The sequence below is a fragment of the Antennarius striatus genome, chromosome 18, assembly GCF_040054535.1.
Source record: "Antennarius striatus isolate MH-2024 chromosome 18, ASM4005453v1, whole genome shotgun sequence".
NCBI lineage: Eukaryota > Metazoa > Chordata > Actinopteri > Lophiiformes > Antennariidae > Antennarius > Antennarius striatus.
In genome coordinates, this window is record NC_090793.1 from 4,907,352 (window position 1) to 4,929,359 (window position 22,008).

At 44.5% G+C, this 22,008-nt stretch overlaps 1 long non-coding RNA gene across 3 annotated transcripts in view; it reads right to left on the bottom strand.

Moving 5' to 3' along the window:
• Positions 1–1,442: 1,442 nt before the first annotated feature.
• Positions 1,443–22,008, bottom strand: part of LOC137611880 (uncharacterized) — a 39,394-nt gene continuing 18,828 nt past the window's right edge. Inside the window, exons 3-8 of one of the 3 annotated variants that reach the window (XR_011038792.1) lie at positions 19,180–20,346; positions 17,720–17,848; positions 16,972–17,106; positions 3,175–3,328; positions 2,898–2,958; positions 1,443–2,809 (exon numbers count right to left, since the gene is read on the bottom strand). This is a non-coding gene — a long non-coding RNA (uncharacterized lncRNA). The remainder of the gene's footprint in view (positions 2,810–2,897; positions 2,959–3,174; positions 3,329–16,971; positions 17,107–17,719; positions 17,849–19,179; positions 20,347–22,008) is intronic. The other 2 variants (XR_011038793.1, XR_011038791.1) reach the window with 2 other exon arrangements.

The window sequence follows — 22,008 nt, forward strand, 5'->3', positions numbered from 1 at the left end:
TTTAGCACCTACTGTTCTTGCCAGTTTTTTTCACAGAGCTAAACAATGTTGATTATGGTGTGTGAGTGTGTTTGTGTGTGTTGTGTGTGTGTGTGTGTGTGTGTGTGTGTGTGTGTGTGTGTGTGTGTGTGTGTGTGTGTGTCAATGTCTCAGTTAAAATATTTATTAAGTATATAAATTATTAATTTGAACAGAGTTTAGAACAAACAGGCTAAAAAAATGACTGGAGTGGAGGCGGTGGTTACTGCACGCGTACGTGCAACAAAAAATCAACAACAAGAAAGTTCACCAGGTAACCATACACTGACATAGAGGCAAGCTGAAGAAAACCTAATAAGAAAGACTTGAGCTACAGTGAAGCCACCAACAGAGAGATCAGTCAATGTCTGCGTGTACCGGAGAGTGAGACAGGGACAAGCTCCGCTCTAGCTGTAGTCTCTGTAGGCAGGGGCGGGAAGTATGTGTGACTGGCCAGTCACCGAGCGTGAACACAGTCAGGATGATTTTCCTTCAGTCCGAGCACGAGTATTAACGGGTTTTATTGATATCGTACTCGTCGAAAATGCGTTATCCGTACCGGATACTCGTATGAAACGAGTACCCGGCTCACCCTAGTCCAGAGCAATGGAGAGTGTGGAAAAGAGATGAACTAGCGTGTACAGGCAGGATGGAACAGGTGGAGAAAATGTTAGGTGTGATTTGTGATAGAAGTGTTTCAGCTAAAATGAAAGAAAAGGTGTACAAGACTGTGGAGAGACCAGACTATGTTGTTTATGTTGCCAGGCATGAGGCCTTACCCAAAGTGTTTTTTTCTGGTTATTGCTCAATATCATCCCATCTGTGGTTCTAGGTAAGGCTTTAGTTTTTGAATAGAAAGCTTTCACTGAAAAAAAAACAAGTTCATTGCCTTGCTATTAACTGTGTCAGTCTAAGTGATCAGGCAATGTAATCTTTCCCTTAGAGGTTTTCTTTATCACCTAACTGTATCACTTGACTAGCCATTTGCAGAGCAGAGTTCCCCATACTGCCAACATTTTCGAGCATTCTGTCTCATCTTTCCAAGCCCACAGAATTCTATGACTATATGCACAGTGAAACTCATTCATTCATTTTCTAATCACCGCTGTATCTATCAAAATAAAGTGTAGACTCTCTTCTTTCATTGGAAAAAAAAAGTGTCTAGCCTTTTCGGTTCTTTGGCCATTGGCAGTAGAACATAAGGTGGCTCATCAAAAACACCTGTTTCTGACCAAAAAACTGGGGAAACAAGCTTTTTTTGCCAAGAGCCATGTCGAGCACAACAGTGACTTTGATGCCATTAATTTTGGCTTTACTGACACCTCAAACATCTGAACAGTTGTTAACTTCTATGACAAAATAAAAACAATACTGAAAAGAAGGCTTTTGATGGCAAATAAATAATTTATTCACAGAGGTAAACATCCAATATGAAAATATGAACAATATAAACAAATATCGTTTTATCTTTGACAAAACATGACAAAGTCTTTACAAGGACTATTTGAACTATTTACAGCATTAGGTATGTGTGTGTGTGTGTGTGTGTGTGTGTGTGTGTGTGTGTGTGTGTGTGTGTGTGTGTGTGTGTGTGTGTGTGTGTGTGTGTGTGTGTGTGTGTGTGTGTGCGTGTATGCGTGGGTGGGTGCATGTACATGTGCATGTGCATGTGCATGCGTTCGTGTGTGGGTTGTACACTCTGAAAGATAGGCACCCCTGCAATTACGTCGTACCCTCATCAATGCAAATGTTTTTCTGTGGTTGATTTGAAAAGTTCAAATACAGTATTTTCTGCACTATAAGGTGCACTGGACTATAAGGCGCGCCTTCAATGAATGGCCTATTTTTAAAAAAATTCATATATAAAGCCTACTGGATTATAAAGCGCACTGGATTATAAAGCACATCTAATTATAAGGCGCCCTTTCAATGAATGGCCTAATTCAAAACTGTTTTCTCCAGAATAGGGTGCCCAGCATTATAAGGCGCATAGAATAAAAAACTACTCTAGGGGGTGTGGTTGCGTTATGCATCCACTAGATGGAGCTGTGCTAAACGGATTGCATTCACGACTCCGACCTATTTAAAACTTTTATCATATATAAAGTGCATTAAGGCGCATAAGGCGCACTGTCGGTTTTTGAGAAAATTTAAGGCTTTTAGGTGTGCCTTAGAGTGCAAAAAATACTGTAATTTGAACAGTTATTTGAACTTTTCCACAATATAATCTAATACTGGTCGGACTGTATTTTATCAGCAGCATACTGTGTAGCATTATTAATGAAATGCAGGAACCTCCATAACATTTGAACTCTGTTCCTTGACATGGTCTGGCTGAAATACTGTAGGTGTTGCATCTACCTCATCTACATTCCAGTACATTTCAAGGCTTGGATTTTAGACATAGCCAGCGAGAAAACTCAGTCCAAAGAAAATTTTCTGTTCTGGGACTGACACGGGTTTCAGGCATTACCTTTGCTGTATAGTAGATTCTCAGGGTGTGCTTGAAAATACTGATCTGCATACACTGTGGCTGATCCACAATGTAAAGCAGCTCGTCAGTCAAAATGAGCTCCTGCCAGCTCCAGGCAGGTCATATTCGAGATCGACAGCAGCATCATCGTATAGATGTACTGTATATCGTAAAAAAATGAAAAGATAATTTCCCCAAAGGGATTATTAAAGTGAATTTCTTCTTTCTTCTTCATCCAAGTGTTGCTGTGAAGAGGAGCTCATTTGGTTTCTAATCTTCTTGTGCTAGCCAGATCTTGCCCATTGCTCACTGCCCAGCCTGTAAATTATGTAAATACATACAATTAGTATTTTTCCCCACTCATATTGCTGCTTTATGATATTGAGAATTTTTTATTTTTTTTAACCTTTTTTGTACTGCCAACAAGGGTGTAGGGATTCTCCTTGGAATGCCATCTGTAAAAATTCCTTCACAGGCATTTTAGTTACTGTTAGTATACAAGTTTACATACTGAACGGGTGGGACAGGGTTAAGAATTAAGCGCCCCCAACCCTCCCCCTCTCTCCATATGACAGGTCATATGGAGAGACACACATAACTGTCATATGGAGGTATGTGTGTCTCCGTATGACACACATATGGAGGGTGGGCACTTAATTAAGTGGGGGGAACTTAATTCTTACCTTAATCATGTCCAGGCTTCTGATATGGCACATCTGTGGATGAGGCTCTCCTGCTGCCAGTTCATCCAGATGGCAACCATTTGTATGATGAATATGGATCGGGTTCACTAAATTCAGCGGATTCTTCAGATGAGCTAGGCAGGTACATGTAGTCCTCAACATACAAACATAATTGGTTCTATGACGTTGTTCGTAAGTTAACTTTCATCCGCAATGGTTTTATGTAAAATGCAGACAACAACAGACAATAAACAAACTTTTTTTCATAAATTGATAATTAACATCTCTGTAAACAAAATAATTGTAAGACATTATTATATTAAAAACTCCATTGAAGTGACTGCACTGATGAGGTTTATTTTGAAATATAGCGACTTACAATCAGTGCATTCAACCTAGGAGAAATACTGATCATTTCCAATAAAAGGGTGAACTAGTCAATCAAATAATAATAATTACAATGATAATAAGTGGATGGGGACCGCTGATCTAGGGGTAACGGGAGACAATGACACCTGAAGTGTGTTCTGGATGTCCGGTCTACTCCGCGGTTTGGTTTTCTTTATGGTCACTGCAGAAAATCCTGCTTAAAAAAGACAGGAGGTTGGAAATGGAAGCAGGGTTTTCCATAGTTTTTGGGCGATCTCAGGGTAATCTGCCTTGACTTTAATCCAGAACACTGGCGCAGTTGTGGGCACTTAATTGTGTTGGTTGATAACCTGTCACGTGACTGAGACCTTTCAAGCGGGACAGACGCATGCATTCGTCTGTGCGTCATTCCGCACAGACGTCCCCTTTCAGAATAAAAAATCTGTCAGACTCTGAAATAATTTACATTACTTCTGTTTTATCTATTTTTTCTTTCTGCGCGGCCCAGTACCAAATGACCCACGGACCGGTACCGGTCCGCAATCCGGGGTCTGGGGACCACTGATTTAAATGTCATTACTACTCTTAATACATAAGTAATATTCCCTAAGACTTACCAGAAATAATAACAGGACATAAAAAACCCCACATAAATTAAATAAAATATTGTTGTACCGTAATGTAACTTTTACATCTCTACCTCTGCTGAATTAATTTCATCCTCAGGGATGTAGAGGCTAAGATATGCTTAAAAGCAACTGCACTTACATGAGTGACACACTGATGCACCTCCTTTTAGTCAAAAGTCCGACACACAACTTTACGTTTGATTATTCGGGGGGTTTTTTCATATTAAATTTCTCATTAACGCAACTGTTTGATAACTAATATCAAACAGCAAAGTTCAGTATTCAGCATTAGTGTCAGTTAATGCTTCTGTGGAGAAACCGAACCCGAAAACATTGGTTCCTTCATCATTTAGGTCCCTGTGGGACCTAAATGATGTAAACTCGCTAAATGATGTAAACTCGATTTAAACTCGCTCTAAACATACATGATAAATACAACACATAATTTAATAAAATACAGGTACAAGTCGTTTTGAATTACGTGGTTAAAAAAAACAGAAAAGTAATAATGTATACATCACTTCACTCGACTTAACATCTGTTTTCCACGATTACTGGACTCTTAAAATCACTACAAAACCATTAAAGACCCATGTTATTGTAGCATACATAAGAATTAAAACATAGAACAATGGTAAATGGTAAAACATGTATGTATAGTTCCCATATCTACCGTTAAGGGTCACTCGTGATTTGTTTTGATTTTAGATTAATTTAAGCACGGCAAAATTTTGCTCCTAATTTAATATTTGAGGAAATGAAGACGAGAACACTTCAAAGGAACTCTCGACCAGTTTTTATTTAGCACATTCAACAACAATAGCCAGAGTCATCTGTTGATGTTGAAGAATTACTGCACGCTTCTGTAGCATGTGCCATGTGAGTTAACTTTAGAGCAAAGAAAGAGGAGAGGTGAGTTACTTTCAGTGAGAGGCAGAGTTGTCATCAACAAGATCATCTCCAGAACCACTAACTTCACTAGCCTTCGTTCTGTCATCCATGAAAAACAGTAAAGTATCCAAGCTAATTTACAAAAACAACAACAGGAAGAAACGTGTGTTGGAGCTGTGTGAATGCAGCAGTTCTGCTTGGCGGTGTTTGTAGCAGAAAGGGTAACTGCAGTAATATATTTGAATATGGCGGACGTTTGTTTGTATCTCTGAATGTTCATAAGTTGATATTAATAAGTTCAGGAATACTTGTATCTTCATTAAAAGCCTGATTTTCAGTGACAAGCTCTGCTAGACTGATGTCTATACATCAATGGCTGCAAGTGAGTTAAAGAGCAGTGACACAAGGAAAAGTGATGGTGAACCAAATCAGTGAGGTCGTGGGCTAAATAACCTCACTATGAAGCTCTCAAAGCTAAGGGAAAGAACAGAGCTCTATATTTATTTCCTCTCTGTGTTCACAGCGAGTGTAGTAGTAGTTCCAAGCCACTGCTTCCCAGGGCGGATTTAACGGGGACAATACATTTGTTTCACAAATTTATTTATTTACTCAACCTAAAACTTTAGCAAAAAAAAAAAGTAGCCTATTTATGGAACACGTGCGTTGCCTGTTATTCACTTGGGTCCTCGGAAATGTTTTTGGAACAACCCTTTCATTGTCATTTCAAAAGTTTCGTGATTAGCCTGGTAGCCTAGTCCAAACTGAAAAGTTTGGACAGACAAGGCAATTGTGCAGGTGTGTTGATTTTTGAAAGTGCAGTTGCCCATGGTGAGAGATGCTGAGCAGGTGTGGGTATACTTATAGCCCCCAGTTTGGCGCCTGTACTTTGGGGTTCATCCCGGTGGACGAGAGGGTAGCCTCCCTCCGCCTTCGGGTGGGGGGACGGGTCCTGACTGTTGTTAGTGCTTATGCACCAAACAGCAGTTCAGAGTACCCACCCTTTTTGGAGTCCTTGGAGGGGGTGCTGGAGAGCGCTCCCACTGGGGACTCCATTGTTCTGCTGGGGGACTTCAACGCTCACGTGGGCAATGATAGTGAGACCTGGAAGGGCGTGATTGGGAGGAACGGCCCCCCCGATCAGAACCCGAGTGGTGTTCAGTTATTGGACTTCTGTGCTCGTCACGGACTGTCCATAATGAACACCATGTTCAGACATGAGGGTGTCCATATGTGGACTTGGCACCAGAACACCCTAGGCCGTAGTTCGATGATCGACTTTGTGGGTGTGTCATTGGATTTGCGGCCGCATGTCTTTGGACACTCGGGTGAAGAGAGGGGCGGAGCTGTCAACTGATCACAACCTGGTGGTGTGTTTGCTCCGATGGTGGGGGAAGATGCCGGTCCGACCTGGCAGACCCAAACGTATTGTGAGGGTCTGCTGGGAACGCCTGGCGGAATCCCCTGTCAGAAGGACTTTCAACTCCCACCTCCAGCAGAACTTCACCCACATTCCGGGGGAGGCGGGGGACATTGAGTCTGAGTGGACCATGTCCCGCGCCTCCATTGTCGAAGCGGCCGAACGCAGCTGTGGCCATAAGGTGGTCGGTGCCTGTCGTGGCGGCAACCCCAGAACCCGTTGGTTGACATCGGCGGTAAGGGATGCCGTCAAGCTGAAGAAGGAGTCCTATCGGGCCTTTTTGGCCTGTGGGACTCCTGAGCCAGCTGATGGGTACCGGCTGGCCAAGCGGAATGCAGCTTTGGTGGTTGCTGAGGCAAAAACTCGGGCGTGGGAGGAGTTCGGTGAGACCTTGGATGACGACTTCCAGATGGCTTCGGGGAGATTCTGGTCCACCATCAGACGTCTCGGGAGGGGGAAGCAGTGCAGCATCAACACTGTGTATGTTGGGGATGGGGCGCTGCTGACCTCAACTCAGAACGTTGTGGCGGCAACCCCAGGTGGGGAGAATACTTCGAAGACCTCCTCAATTCCGGGGTTAAGGTCACCAAGGTGGTTAAAAAGCTCCTCGGTGGCAGGGCCCCGGGGGTGGATGAGATCCACCCAGAGTTCCTAAAGGCTCTGGATGTTGTGGGGCTGTCCTGGTTGACATGCCTCTGCAACATTGCGTGGACGTCGGGCACAGTGCCTCTGGATTGGCAAACTGGGGTGGTGGTCCCCCTTTTTAAGAAGGGGGACCGGAGGATGTGTTCCAACTACAGGGGGATCATACTCCTCAGCCTCCCTGGCAAGGTCTATTCAGGGGTTCTGTAGAGGAGGGTCCGTCGGGAAGTCGAATCTCGGATTCAGGAGAACAGTGTGGTTTTCGTCCTGGCCGTGGAACAGTGGACCAGCTCTACACCCTCCGCAGGGTCCTTGAGGGGGCATGGGAGTTCGCCCAACCAGTCTACATGTGTTTTGTGGACTTGGAGAAGGCGTTCGACCTTGTTCCTCGCGGGGTTCTGTGGGGGGTGCTTCGGGAGTATGGGGTACCGAACCCCTTGATAAGGGCTGTTCGGTCCCTGTACGACCGATGTCAGAGTTTGGTCCGCATTGCCGGCAGTAAATCTGTTCATAACTTTTATGGACAGCATTTCTAGGCACAGCCAAGTCATTGAGGGTGTCCAGTTTGGTGGCCTCAGTATTGCGTCTCTGCCTTTTTTTGCAGCCGAGTGTGAAGCAGTTGGGATGAGAATCAGCACCTCCAAATCTGAGACCATGGTCCTCAGTCGGAGAAGGGTGGAGTGCCCTCCCCGGGTTGGGGATGAGATCCTGCCCCTAGTGGAGGAGTTCAAGTATCTCGGGGTCTCGTTCATGAGTGAGGGTATGATGGAACGGGAGATCAACAGGCGGATCGGTGCAGCATCTGCAGTGATGCAAACTCTGTATCGGTCCGTCGTGGTGAAGAAGGAGCTGAGCCAAAAGGCAAAGCTCTCGATTTACCGGTCGATCTACGTTCCTGCCCTCACCTATGGTCACGAGCTGTGGGTTGTGACCGAAAGAACGAGATTCTGAATACAAGAGGCCGAAATGAGTTTCCTCCGCAGGGTGTCCGGTCTCCCTTAGAGATAAGGTGAGAAGTTCGGTCATCCGGGAGGGACTCAGAGACGAGCCGCTGCTCCTCCGCATCGAGAGGAGCCAGATGAGGTGGCTCGGGCAGCTGGTTAGGATGCCTCCTGGACGCCTCCCTAGTGAGGTGTTCTGGGCACGTCCTACCGGGAGGAGGCCCCGGGGACGACCCAGGACACGCTGGAGAGATTATGTCTCCCGGCTGGCCTGGGAACGCCTTGGGATTCTCCTGGAGGAGCTGGACGAAGTGGCTAGGGAGAGGGAAGTCTGGGCTTCCCTGCTTAAGCTGCTGCCCCCGCGACCTGACCCTGGATAAGCGGAGGAAGATGGATGGATTGATGGATGGATGGAGCAGATATCCTGGCAGGACTCGATGAAAGACACACATGAAGTTCTGCATCCACAGCTCTCGGTCTTTCTCTGTCTTTAGTTTTTATAGCAATCAGGCTTGAAATGCTCACCTCACATAGATATGTTGTGGAAAATGGGAGCAATGTCAAAACAGCTTTGTTGGCCAGGATGGAGAACACCTTGGCAATTGCAAACCAAAAACTGTTCAAAGGTAGATCAGCAAAGCTTAGCTTGAGACCATGATCTTGTCTCAGTTCAGTTAGTTCCTCCAGCTCCTGTAAAGTCATGTCCTTTCCAGCAACAGACGCTGAGCTGAATGGGTCCCTAACCCAGTTAAGGCATTCTGTGGGGGCTAAAGAGAAATAAAATGACATATTCTCCTCACGAGTTTTCAGATGTTTGACTTTTATCACATAATGCAGCGTTATTAATATCTTGCCATTTATTGGTGAGTTGAAACATTTCAAGATTGCCATTTTCCACATGTTGCTGCAAGAGGTGCACTTTTGAAAGGAATCCATTTATTTTATCTGTACTTGTAAGCAGGTTTTCATTTCGGCCTTGCATCCGTGTGCTTAGTTCATTCAGATGATGAAAAATATCTGCCAGGTATGCCAGCCTTGCACACCACTCATCACTTGCAAGCAGCTTTGCGTAATTGGACCTCTCAATTGTCAGAATTAGATAGATAGATAGATAGATAGATAGATACTTTATTAATCCCGAAGGAAATTGCATAATTATTTGAAGTTCCACTCGCAGGTCATACACACGAGCCAGCACCTTGTTGCGTGACACCCATCGGACCTCCATATGACACAGCAAGGCTTTATGCTCCGCTCCCATTTCCTCATACAAAGCTGCAAATATGTGACTTCCCGCTATCCATAATGCTAGTGTTAATACCACCTGCCACATGCCTCCATGCATCACTAATTCTCTTGTCTCTAAGTACAAGGTAATTGGTAGGGATGAGCGAGTACACCACTATCTGTATCTGTTTAACCATCTAAATTATCTGTCTCCGTGTCTGTACTCGGAATGGGCAGGGGCTTACACCGGAAGTGGGTGTGGTTTGACTGGAAATGGGTGGGGCTTAAATCACTACATTATTTTAAGTCTGAAATTGGCATGGATTGATCAGAAGTTGCTATATTTATTGTTTATTTTAAAACTACTTACATAACAGCCTCAAAATTGAGTTTCAAATCAATGTCAAATCAATCACAAAAGTAGGAGAACTATTTACAAAAGTTTTTTTTATGAACTCAGACACTGATGTTAAAAAGCCAAGATGGTTTGCTTATGGCTCCCAATCACTCACAGTCAACACAGGTAACTTGTACCTTCCTTGTGCAGCTCCCACTACCTTATGACATTTGACACAATTATCCTTTGCTTTATTTTTCTTAGACATTCTCACTTGGCACTGTCTTCACCTTTCCATCTTCTGCTGCTCCAAATGGGGCTCTTGTACCATCATTTGTCAGGCTTTTGCTTTCATGTGTCCTGAGCAAAGTTCCTTTGCGAGTCACATTATGAGGTTTCTCTGTGACATCATCTTATTGGTGCACTTCTTGAACAGGATCGAAGCATTTATGGCAGCCAGGTTAAGAATATTATGAAACACCACCAATGGCCATCATCATGTAGCAGGTTTACAATGAATATGTCCTCTCCATTTGATCAAGCACATCTACTCCAGCCTTGGTTCTGTTGTGGTACTGTAAGTAACAGTCTCCAGTTTAACCTCACAGTTTGAGTTTGGATGTGTAATTGCAGAGAAGTTATGTTGTATCCTGATTTGTTTTTATCTATTCCACCAATTTATTTTTAGATATTTTCAATGATAATCTAAATTATATACAAATATTGTTCGAGCAGTCAAAATCACTGTCTATGGGAGTTTTAGTAGTTGCAGAATTCTGGGAGGCCAAGTGTTAAGGTGTGTGCGCATGTGTTTGTATGTGTCTGTCTGTTTGTGCATGTGTGTGTGACTGAGTGACTGTGTGAGAGATAGAGACAGAGAGTACGTGTGTGTCTGTGCATATGTGCGTGCGCTATGTAACAGTTAAAATATCTATACAGTATATAAATCCTTAATTTGAACTGAAGTAAGAAAGTGTCAAACTAAGAACAAGCAGGTAAAAAAAACGACTGGAGTGGAGGCGGTGACCGATGCAACACTAGCAGTTTTCGGCTGTCTGGTCAAATGTACCGCGTATGTGCAACAAAACAAAACAAGAAACAACTTCATCAAGTAACCTTAAATAGACCAAAATAGAGACAAACTGATGAAAACTTAAGGAAATCAACATGAGCTGCAGTGAAACCACGAACAGAGAGATCAGTCAATCAGTCTCTGTAAGAAGGGGCGGGTGCTATGTGTGAGTGGCCAATCACTGAGGGTGACGACAGTCAGTTCTGAGGATTTTACGAGCACGAGTTTTGACAAATTTTACTCGTATCGTACTCGTCAAAAAATGCGTTATGTATACTGGATACTCGTCTGAAACAAGTACTTGGCTCAACCCTAGTAATTAGCTACCTGGCGCTGCCAGTGCCACCTACTGATATGGAGGAGTACTACAGGATTACTCTGCCAGTCACTACACTGCAGAAATTTGATAATTTCCCACGGCACACCTAACAGTATCTCACAAGCACACCAGTGTGCTGCGGCACAGTGGTTGAAAAACACTGGCCCTGCTTTCCCATAGACACCAGCATATATGAAATAAGACAACAGAGATGGCAGCCACCTCATCACAAGTTGGCCTCAAGATTCAAGAAGACAAGACCAAGAACCTCAAGAACAATACAACAAGTGAGGACCCCGTCAAGCTTCATGGGAACGAGCTGGAAGACGTAGAAACCTTCACAGTACTTGGGCAGCATCATTGACAGACAGAGTGGCAATGACGCTGACATCAGAGCTAGAATCGGCAAAGCAAGGACAGCATACTTGCAGCTTAAGAACATCTGGAACTCCAAAGTGGTGTCAACTCACAAAAAGATTAGGCTGTTCAACTCCAACGTCAAGTCAGTACTTCTGTATGGAGTGGAGACATGGAGGACTACGAAGACACACCATCAAGAAAGTGCAGAACTTTCCAGTTACACTGGCCTGACACCATCAGTAACGCAGACCTGTGGTGGCGAACCAACGCAGATGATGATCCGACGCAGAAGATGGAGATGTATCGGGCACAGTCTGAGGAAGCCAGCCAACAACATCACAAGGCAGGTTCTGAAGATGGGAAGGCCAAGAAACACCTGGTGCTATGACCTCATTGCCTACATGAAGAGAATGGGAAAGACCTGGAATCAGCTTGAAAGAGTGGCACAGGACAGAGCACTCTGGCGGACTGTTGTTGACGGCCTTTGCTCCAGCAGGAGTGTTTGGCTTAGACCAGGGGTGTCAAAGTCAAATACACAGAGGTCCAAAAAACAAATTTGCAAATTGGTTTAATGTTTATTAAAACAGATTGAAATGAACATAGCCTATTGAATCAAGAGCTAACATGTTCTATATTATTTCGTGATTAAATGAATAAAGCAATATTTGTTATGGCTCTGCCAGTAACTTCAAGGAGAAAAATTTTCAACAGGCAAACAGCAAAAAAGTAAATGCCCTTCAAAAACAAAATATGTTCCTTAATATCAAGATAAATGCATAAACAAAATTGCATGCATTACAAACAAATGCATTCTTGTGCATGCATCGATGACATTGAGGTGGTGTCCTCATATAAGTACCTGGGTGTTCACCTGAACAATAAAATGGACTGGACTACAAACTCCAGATTTCTTTATAAAAAAGGGTCAGAGCAGACTACGTCTTCTCAGGAGGCTGAGGTCTTTTGGAGTGCAAGGGTGACTCCTGAAGAACTTCTAAAACCAAAATAGCTGGTAGCGTCAGTTATTTTTTATAGGGTGGTCTGCTGGGGGAGCAGCATCACGTGGCTGACAGGAAAAGACTGGACAGGCTGATCAGGAAGGCAGGCTCTGTCCTAGGATGCTCCCTGGACTCAGTGGAAGTGGTGGACGAGAGGAGAATGACAGCCAAGCTGTCATCAATGATGAAGAACCACTCCCACCGCCTGCAGGAAACATTACAATCACTGGAGAGCTCCTTCAGCGATAGGTTGCTTCACCCGAGATACGTGAAGGAACTCTATTGCAGGTCCTTCCTCCCCATGGCCGTCACGTTGTACAACCAGCAATCCTCCCACCAGACCACTCAGAGAACATCACATTCAAAATCTGGATGACCAATGTAGTCTGTAGTTTGTAGTCCGTAGTTCAACTGTAAATTGTAAATTGTTGATAATATATAACCGTGTGGGCCCACCACCCGCAGGGCAGACCAATGGGGTTGGGTGCGCTGCCATATGGGTGGCAGTGACGACAGGGGGTCATGACGGACCAGACCCGGGCAGCAGAAGCTGGCTTTGGGGACGTGGAATGTCCTCCCTGGGTCGGAGGTCAATGATTAATCTTGTGATCATATCATCTGAACTTCAACCGTGTGCGTTCGGACAGTCGGGTGAAGATAGGGGCAGAGCTGTCAACTGATCACCACCTGGTGGAGAGTTGGGTCTGTTGGCGGAGGAAACCTTTGGATAGACCTGGTAAGCCCAAACGAGTAGTGCAGGTGAACTGGGGACGTCTGAAGGAGGACTCTGTCCACGAGGCCTTCAATTCACACCTCCGAAGGAGCTTCTCATGCATCCCTGTGGAGGCTGGGGGCATTGAACCTGAATGGTCGATGTTCAAAGCTTCCATTGCTGAAGCTGCAGCTGAGAGCTGTGGTCAAAAGGTCTTGGGTGCCTCAAGGGGCAGTAACCCCTGAACACCATGGTGGACCCCGGTGGTCAGGGAAGCCGTCCAACTGGAGAAAGAGGCCTTCAGGGGCATGTTGTCCCAGGGGCCTCCTGAAGCAGTTGCAGGGTACCGACAGGCCAAAAGGACTGCAGCCTTGGCTGTGATGGAGGCAAAACAGAGGGTGTGGGAGGAGTTCGGAAAGGCAATGGAGAAGGACAATTGGACGGCACCAAAGTTGTTCTGGAGGACTGTCCAACACCTCAGGAGGGGGAAACGAGGGACCATGCAAGCTGTATACAGCAAGGATGGGACAATATTGACCTCGACTGAAGACGTTGTCGGTCGGTGGAAGGAACACTTTGAGGAACTCCTGAATCCAACTACCCCAACTGACCCCATCCTCTGTTGCAGAAGCAGAGTTGGAGGATGATGGGGGATTCGAGTCAATCTCTCGGGGCAAAGTCACAGAGGTAGTTAAACAACTTCACGATGGCAAAGCCCCGGGTGTTCATGAGATTCGCCTGGAAATGCTGAAGGCTCTGGGTGTTGAGGGGCCGTCATGGATGACACGCCTCATTGCGTGGAAGTCTGGGACAGTGCCCAAAGAGTGGCAGACTGGGGTGTGGTTCGTCTTTTTGGGGGACCAGATGGTGTGTGCCAACTACAGGGACATCACACTCCTCAGCCTCCCTGGGAAAGTTTACTCCAAGGTGCTGGAAAGGAGGGTCCGGCCGATTGTCGAACCTCAGACTGGGGAGGAACAATGTGGGTTCAGGCCTGGTCATTGAACAACGGACCAGCTTTTTATTCTCGCAGGGATCCTACAGGGGGCTTGGGAGTATGCCCATCCAGTCTACATGTGTTTTGTGGACTTGGAGACAGCGTATGATCGGGTCCCCATGGATATAATGTGGGAGGTGCTGCGGGAGTATGGGGTGAGGGGGCCTCTCCTCAGGGCCATCCAATCACTGTACGCCCGAAGTGAGAGCTGCATTCAGGTTCTCGGCAGTAAGTCGGATTTGTTCCGAGTAGCTGTTGGCCTTCGCCAGAGCTGCGCTTCATCACCAATTCTGTACGTGATTTTCATGGACAGGATATCGAGGTGTAGTCGTGGTGAGAAGGCTTTACAGTTTGGTGGCCAGGGATTGCATCGCTGCTTTTTGCAGATGATGTGATCCTGTTTGTGTCATAGGCCTGTGACCTGCAGCACTCACTGGTCCGGTTTGCAGCCGAGTGTGAAGGATGAGGATTAGCACCTCCAAATCTGAGGCCATGGTCCTCAGCAGGAAACCGGTTGACTGCCTTCTCCGAGTGGGGAATAAGGTCCTTCCACAAGTGAAGGAGTTTAAGTATCTTGGGGTCCTGTTCACGAGTGAGGAAACAATGGGGCAGCAGGAGCGGTACTGAAGTCGCTTTACCATACTGTTGTCACAAAGAGGGAGTTAAGCCGAGAAGCAAAGCTCTCTATCTACCGCTCAATCTTCGTTCCTACCCTCACCTATGGTCATGAGCGATGGGTCATGACCGAAAGAACGAGATTGCGGATACAAGCGGCTGAAATGGGCTTTCTCAGGTGGATAGCTGGTGTCTCCCTTAGAGAGAGGGTGAGAAACACTGCTGTTCACGAGGGGCTCAGAGTAGAGCCGCTGCTCCTTCATGTGGAAAGGAGTCAGCTGAGGAGGTTTGGGCATCTGGTGCGGATGCCTCCGGGACGCCTCCCTAGGGAGGTGTTTCTGGCACGTCCAGCTGGGAGGAGACCTCAGGACAGACCCAGAACTAGGTGGAGGGATTATATCTCAACACTGGCCTTGGAACGCCTTGAGATCCCCCAGTCAGAATTGGTGGATGTGGGGGGAAAGGGAAGTTTGGGGCACCTTGTTGGAGCTGCTGCGCCAGCGACCCGACTCTGGATGAGTGGTGGAAGATGGATGGACAAAAAAAGTTAATCTTAAAAGACAACATAATTTCATGTTGTCAATGTGAATTTTTGCAGGGGTGATACCTTCTGTACCTTCACTCAGGGTGACTTGCTTAATCACTTTTGGAAAAATACATATTTCAGATTTGTATGATAACTTCCCAAAAACTACAATTACACCTTTTAAGAAAGTTTAAATTTAGCTTAAAAATTGTATATTTTTAGTTGTAAGTGAAATGTCTTTGTTGTAAATAACTCCACACCCTCTCTACTATTTCCAGATATTTGCTGAATTCAAAAGAATTGCCAGTCAGAATCTTGAGGGAGATTCTGCATACGGCACATTTCATTGAACTCTTCAAATCCAAGCAGGGAACCACTGGACAGAAACTGACAGTTACTGCAGCAGGTCAACTTGGAGGTCATTTTATTCACCATATTTTAAGGAATTCTTAATGTCATAAACGCATTGGCTCTTCTTCCAGAGACTTTCCAAAATTAAAGATTTCCCACCCAGATTATTCAACCAATTTCATTCACTGTGTGACATAAATTTTTCTTAAAAACTTGTCTTAGTCTTTATTATATTTTATTTCAGACCTCAGATGTGACTGCACTGTGTTCTGTTGTACTTAAAGTACTTTTTCATTTTTTACTTTTTTGGCCAGTTTGAAAATAAATGCTACAATCCTTGTAAATGTCTTTTTTGATTATTATACTTAACACAATATGTTTACAAAATGTTATAATTGTTTATTGAAATATTTTATTTAAATTACATGTGTTTCTTATTTAGGCATGCCTTAAAAATGAAGTTAACCCAGCCCTAGTGCCCATGCTTTAAGCTGGCAAGTGTTGCTATGTGCACATATGGTTCATAACAGTAGTCACAACTGCGTGTTCAAGGCAAAACACTGGAAGTATCGCAAGATTGGTACACGGCTTCTCGATACTGTAACTCCTCATACTTAAAAATCCAAGACTGAAAGAGTTGAAATATGTGCTCTGTTGTGTTGGCAATTTTTAGCAAATGTTTGAGGAGTTATGGAATTGAGAAGCCGTGTAACAATGTTGCGGTACTTGATGGCGTTTCGCCTTGAATGTCATTTACACACGGTTGTGACTGTAATGAACTGTATACCCACACTTGGCAGCTAGCGAGGCCATATAGGTAAAGGGTTGAACATAGGCTGGGATAACTTAGAAATTTTATGCAAACTCATTGCCTTAAAAGAACTAAGCTAAGTCAACTTAAAATGTACTTGGTCACTTAAAATGACCAAGCTAAGCTTGCTTAATTTTTTTTAAGTTGCATAGCTTAAAGGTTTTAAGTATTGGCCACTGAAAATGATCAAGTTAAAGTTACACAACTATTTTAAATTGACTTAGCTTAAGTCATTTAAGGCAATGAGTTTACATAATTTTTTTAAGCTAAATCAGCATATTTTATTTTACAGTGTGTTAATATCTGCACGGGGAAGCAGTGGCTTGGAGCTGCCACTACAGTGAGAGACCCTGTCTTAATAACTTCAACGTTTACAAATATTCATATTCAGTTCCTCAACTTGATATGCATACATATGATTACACAAAATTATGGTCCATCACAAACAAGTTTTGTCCAGTAATCTAGCCTCCAGCATTCACATTTTACTCTCTTCAAGCATTCATGTTATTATTGAAATCACGTTTACCCAAAATATGATGGGTAATAAATTTAACATCACATATTGTTTGAGGAAACATACCAGTAAAGATGGGGCAAAGCTTCTCCCAGCAGGTGATGCCACCCTCAGAAGTAAACTGACCAGGGGCAACCTCCAAGAAGAAGACTGGCAGACCCCCGCCAAACAAGAAGATTAAGTACGGGATGAGAAATGCACCTGAGTGGTAGGAAGGAAGGATGGAACAACAGAGTGAATGATGGACATAGAATGCCGATGACATTCAATAATATAACAGATAAAGAACAATGGGAAAAGTGACAGATGAAATCCGGCAACATGAAAGCAGTAGTGCTTACCAACTGATGATTTAGTTAAAGTCCAGCATCTATATGGAATTTTTACATGCCGTTGAAATGATACAGATTGGGTAATACCTACTACAAATCAGAAAAACTTTTCCAACATTGCAATTTCTTAACAAACATGTAACACTGCAGTTTTGTTTTTGCGATGGATATTCAAACAAATGTGCACAATAACTGAGAGGAACTAATGATCACTTTTAGCCAAGGCTGCACCATCCCTTCATGTTTCTATTGTTACAGAGTGCACACATTTTGGTACACTGCAAAATTATTCAGGACACATTCAAACACAAATGATGAAAAAAGAGAATGCCTGATGGATATATATTTCCTTTAAGTAAATGCATAGATTCAATATCTTACTTCCACCATTCTTATAACAGAGGTAAGGAAAACGCCACACATTCCCTAAACCAACAAAGCCACCGGCCACAGACAGAAGAAAGTCCAGCTTGCTGGCTCACTTCTCTCGCTGGGGGTGTTTGCCATCTGCTTCGTCTTCAGGTTGTGAACCAGGGCTCCTACCAGGTGATGGCTTCAGAATGTCCTTATGGAAATCTTTCAGGCACTGAAGCTTTTCTTTTTGAGCCATTCTATACAGATAGAGGTCAAGATAAAAACAGACAAAATTTGAATCCATTGATCATACAGTTGCTGTCAAATTAAAATCACTTGAATTTCGAGTTCTTACAAAACAACTTCAAATATCTGGCTGCTTAATCTCTAAATTTTGTGGCCGTTTAACCACAAATGAGTCATTACACACAACTATTCCACATTGACTGATGGTAGTAGTTATTGGCACCAGTTCAACATATTTATAGTTGTCTTTTATTTTGGAAAAAGTTGGTCAGGGAAGGAAATTCGGTGAGTCCCACTGAGTTAAAGGCCCTGGTGGGAGTTGGAGTACTCCTACCTAAACAGGTTTAGGTACCTTGGATTGTGTCGGCGAACCAATCTTAAAAGGCTTTAGAAGTGCCCTGGGTCATATCGGCGCGCGAAGCCCTAAAAGGTTGAGAATCCTGTGACCGCGTGGCTTCATAGGGATAAAAAATATCTGGAGGGAATTTTATCGCGGGGAAATAAGCGCGATAGAAGTAGGAGTGAGATAAGCGTGTAATAGAGAAATAGTGTGTCCAACACAAGCTCTGGCTCCTTCCCCACCAGTGAGGTGACATTCCAAATCTCCCAAGCCAGCTTTTGCCGACCGGGTCTGGTCCGTTGTGACCCCCTGTTGTCACTGCCACCCCTATGGCTGCGCACCCGACCCCATCAATCTGCCCTGCGAGTGGTGGCTCCACAGGGGTGGGAAGAATCTACATTGCCTTTTCGGGCTGAGCCCAGCTGGGCCCGGTGGCAGACCCACCCAAATGCAAGACACCAAAAGCGAATCCTTTCTCCATCATTTAATCCAAACTCAAAAATTCCACAGACATACAGGAATTACAAAATCAGAAAATACCAACAGGAATCAAACTAGAAAAAAACAAACCAGCAATGAGCTCTCATCCACCCTGGCTTAAAAAGCCTCATGATGATAACACCAATGAAGTTGACGTGTGAATGAGTATTGGGTGTGGCGAGGACCTACAGGTGTGGCTCCACCCACAAGCCTCGCCCCTCTCCCTGCCACTCACCAGCACTGCCAAGCCGAACTGTGACACCCTATGCCAGACACTACGGATATCAAGGCCGAAACATGGGCAGTCCTTGAGGAAGGGGAATGGGGGCCCATTAAAATTTGTTGTAAAACAATTTCATGAGTCTGTTATGGCCAGCTTATGTTTATTAAATGTAAGCAAATCAATACAAAAAGCAGCATGGCATTAATCAGAAGTCAAGGTGTCTTCCAAGTGTTCATCCAAAACATTTGTGAGGGAACATGATGCCCGCCCCAGTGAATTGACAGGCGGGGTTAAATTACCTGTGAACACCAGCCAGATGTTCTCAGTTACTTGATGATGATGATGATGATGATGATGATAATGCTCAGGTGTGGACCTGCAACACAAAGCAAAGAGACCTGGAAGGACCAAGGCCGTGACAACCCCCCCCCCAACATAAAGTCAGGGTCCCAGAGGGAACCCTGGCACACACTCATCAGAGCCCATCGAATGAGCCTTTGTGTGGGACCAAACTCGGGAAGGTCACAATTAGAAAACCTGGAAAGGAACAAGGCTGACACACGTTAAAATGTCGGAAAACTATAAGCAAAGCAAGGTTATCTGTCTCCATAACTGAATAGTACAAGTGGTGATTAATCAATTTTCCTGGGAAAAAACACTCCATCTGACCCATGATCCGGCCTCTGTCCGACCCAAATGCTGGCCTCTATCCGACCATAATACCAAAACACTCTTGCCAACCCAAATGCCAGACTCCTGACATTGTTTCCTCCACCCTCATATCACAATAAACATTCCGCAATTTTAAGTAACTGATCCATCGTAAATTCACCGGATGCAGCTTCAGTAAATACTATTATAGCGGTTTCCATAACCCCCTATTATTTATATAATAATGGGAATGCCATGTGTCATAACCTCCATTGCGAGCAACAAACAAAACACCCACCAGCTGAAGCAAGTCACCCGCTATCTGACTACTTAACCAACAGACTATCTATGTAACTTTCCCCTAGTCTTCATGAGGCATAGCGACGGGTACTTATGCACTGTAACCTGCTGGCCTGACAGAAGCGACCAGATAAACTGCCAACCAATCCGGACGCACAGATGTGCTCCCAAAGAAATTCAGAGAAAGGGGAAAGAGGAGCTCTAACCACCGTACTCCAACACTACAAACCCCCACCTGGTCAATCCCAAAGAGGAGACTTACCAGGGTGACCGCTTTCACACGTAACTCATACAAACACACAGGTGGATCAATACTTCAACCCTATGAGTATAAATGCACTAAAGAGTGCCTTCAAACAATGTAAATGTTTAAAGGTACACAAATGCTAAACAAATGTGTTCGAACTCACTCCAGCAGGTACATGGGTCCGCAGTTTATGGGTCACGGAGGTGCAGGTTGGAGTTGTGGTGGTCACCGGGGTGGTTTTACTGCCTCCAGTGGCTATAGTTGTTGGCTGTGTGGGGAGGAAAGGTCATTTTGCTTGCAATTGTCCCGATCAACAAGGACTATGAAGATTCGCTCCAACATACTTTGTGGGCCAAGACTCCGACAGATGTAGGTCTATGCGATTCTACTCCTCCGGTGACTTTCTCTCTCATGCCCGGTGTTGTTTACAAACAATAATATCCTATGTCAGTGAAGGTCATAAAGGCATCAGAGAAATAATTGACAGGTTGTTAAAAGCAGACCTTCTTCGAATTCATCACATTGCAGTACGATCTTGCATCACCCTCGCCCTACAACGGTCAAGGAGATGCTTAGTTTCCTAAGATTAGCTAACTACTCTTGGAATTTTGTTGCTGACTGTGGGAGCCAAATGATGCTTTGGGTCTCCTGTGGATAACTGGTCACAAGGTATAAATAGAGACCAATTGTTGGCCGGAGGAGGTCTTTCTGCCCGGACGCATCAATAGTTTTTTGACCGTTGATAGCGCATTGATTGTGACTGTGAAACGCCAAACATTGAAATGTTTAGTTGTAAACTATAGGACAAGTTCAATGGAAATAAAACAGAACATTCATGCAAAAGGTTGGCGTGTTGAATGGTGATTGAGGGAGCGCGTCAACTCATCAACCACTCAAGAGCGGGGCAAACCTCAGTGGCTTCAAGCGTAGAGGCTTCAATGGCTTAGCCTTATTAAAGTAAAAAAAACTACAGCTTCAGTTGACTATTGGAAAATATTGAAATTTCTCCACTTTGGTGATCGGGAAAATGAGAAAGAAGGACACTCGGTGCCGTGCGCTTGGAGCGTTTTCGCACCTGGATCTTGTGCGCACGCCTGTGCTGTGGACGCAGCAGGCGCAGAGGAACACCTGCGCTGTGGACGCTGAAGTGGGGCTACACCTGTCGTTGGAAACGCCGGATAGAAACACCTGCTTGGGAGACGCCGGATAGGACAACGCCTGCTCCATAGACGCTGCAGAGGATCCACACCTGTCGTTGGAGACGCCAGAGAGGAGTGCGCAAAGACGCCAGGAGCTCCGCAACTGGTAAAATGTTGGACACAGTTCTTCAATGACTAGGTATGAGTAGCGCTACAGACGTGTACATGGCCATTTGTATGTACATTACGGCTTAAGTCCAATGCATTGGCCACAGAAGAGGATGAACATTTAACTTTGAACTGGTTTGTTGAAAAAAGCCTTTTAGTTTTGAATTTAAATATGGAGGAGCAAGTTGCGGATGAGGACAAGGCGTCGGGTGTGAGTGCGCATCCAACTGGCGAATCAAACATTGGGTACAGCCATTGTGAAACTCTTACTGGTAAAAGAGTGGTCAAACTTTCTGCTAAAGCACTCGCTGACAAATTGGACAGACTGTAAACTTGTAGAAAAGCCAAGCTGAATAAAGCTCGTAATTTAAGACAAATGATACAAGGTTCACTGCAAAATGGTAAAAAATCCATCCAACAGGAGCAACAAATTAGGATAAAAAAGGAACAGCCCCATTTGGAAAGCTAATTAGCTGCTTCTAATACTAAATTCGAAGTTTTGGAAGCTTCAGATGGACAGGGTTTCTCTCGGGTCCATTCAGATGGCATGAACTCTTTACTTTGAAAGAGCCAAGCGGAAGTTGAACGGAGTCAAACATCTTAATCCCACTTGCATTTGAGCC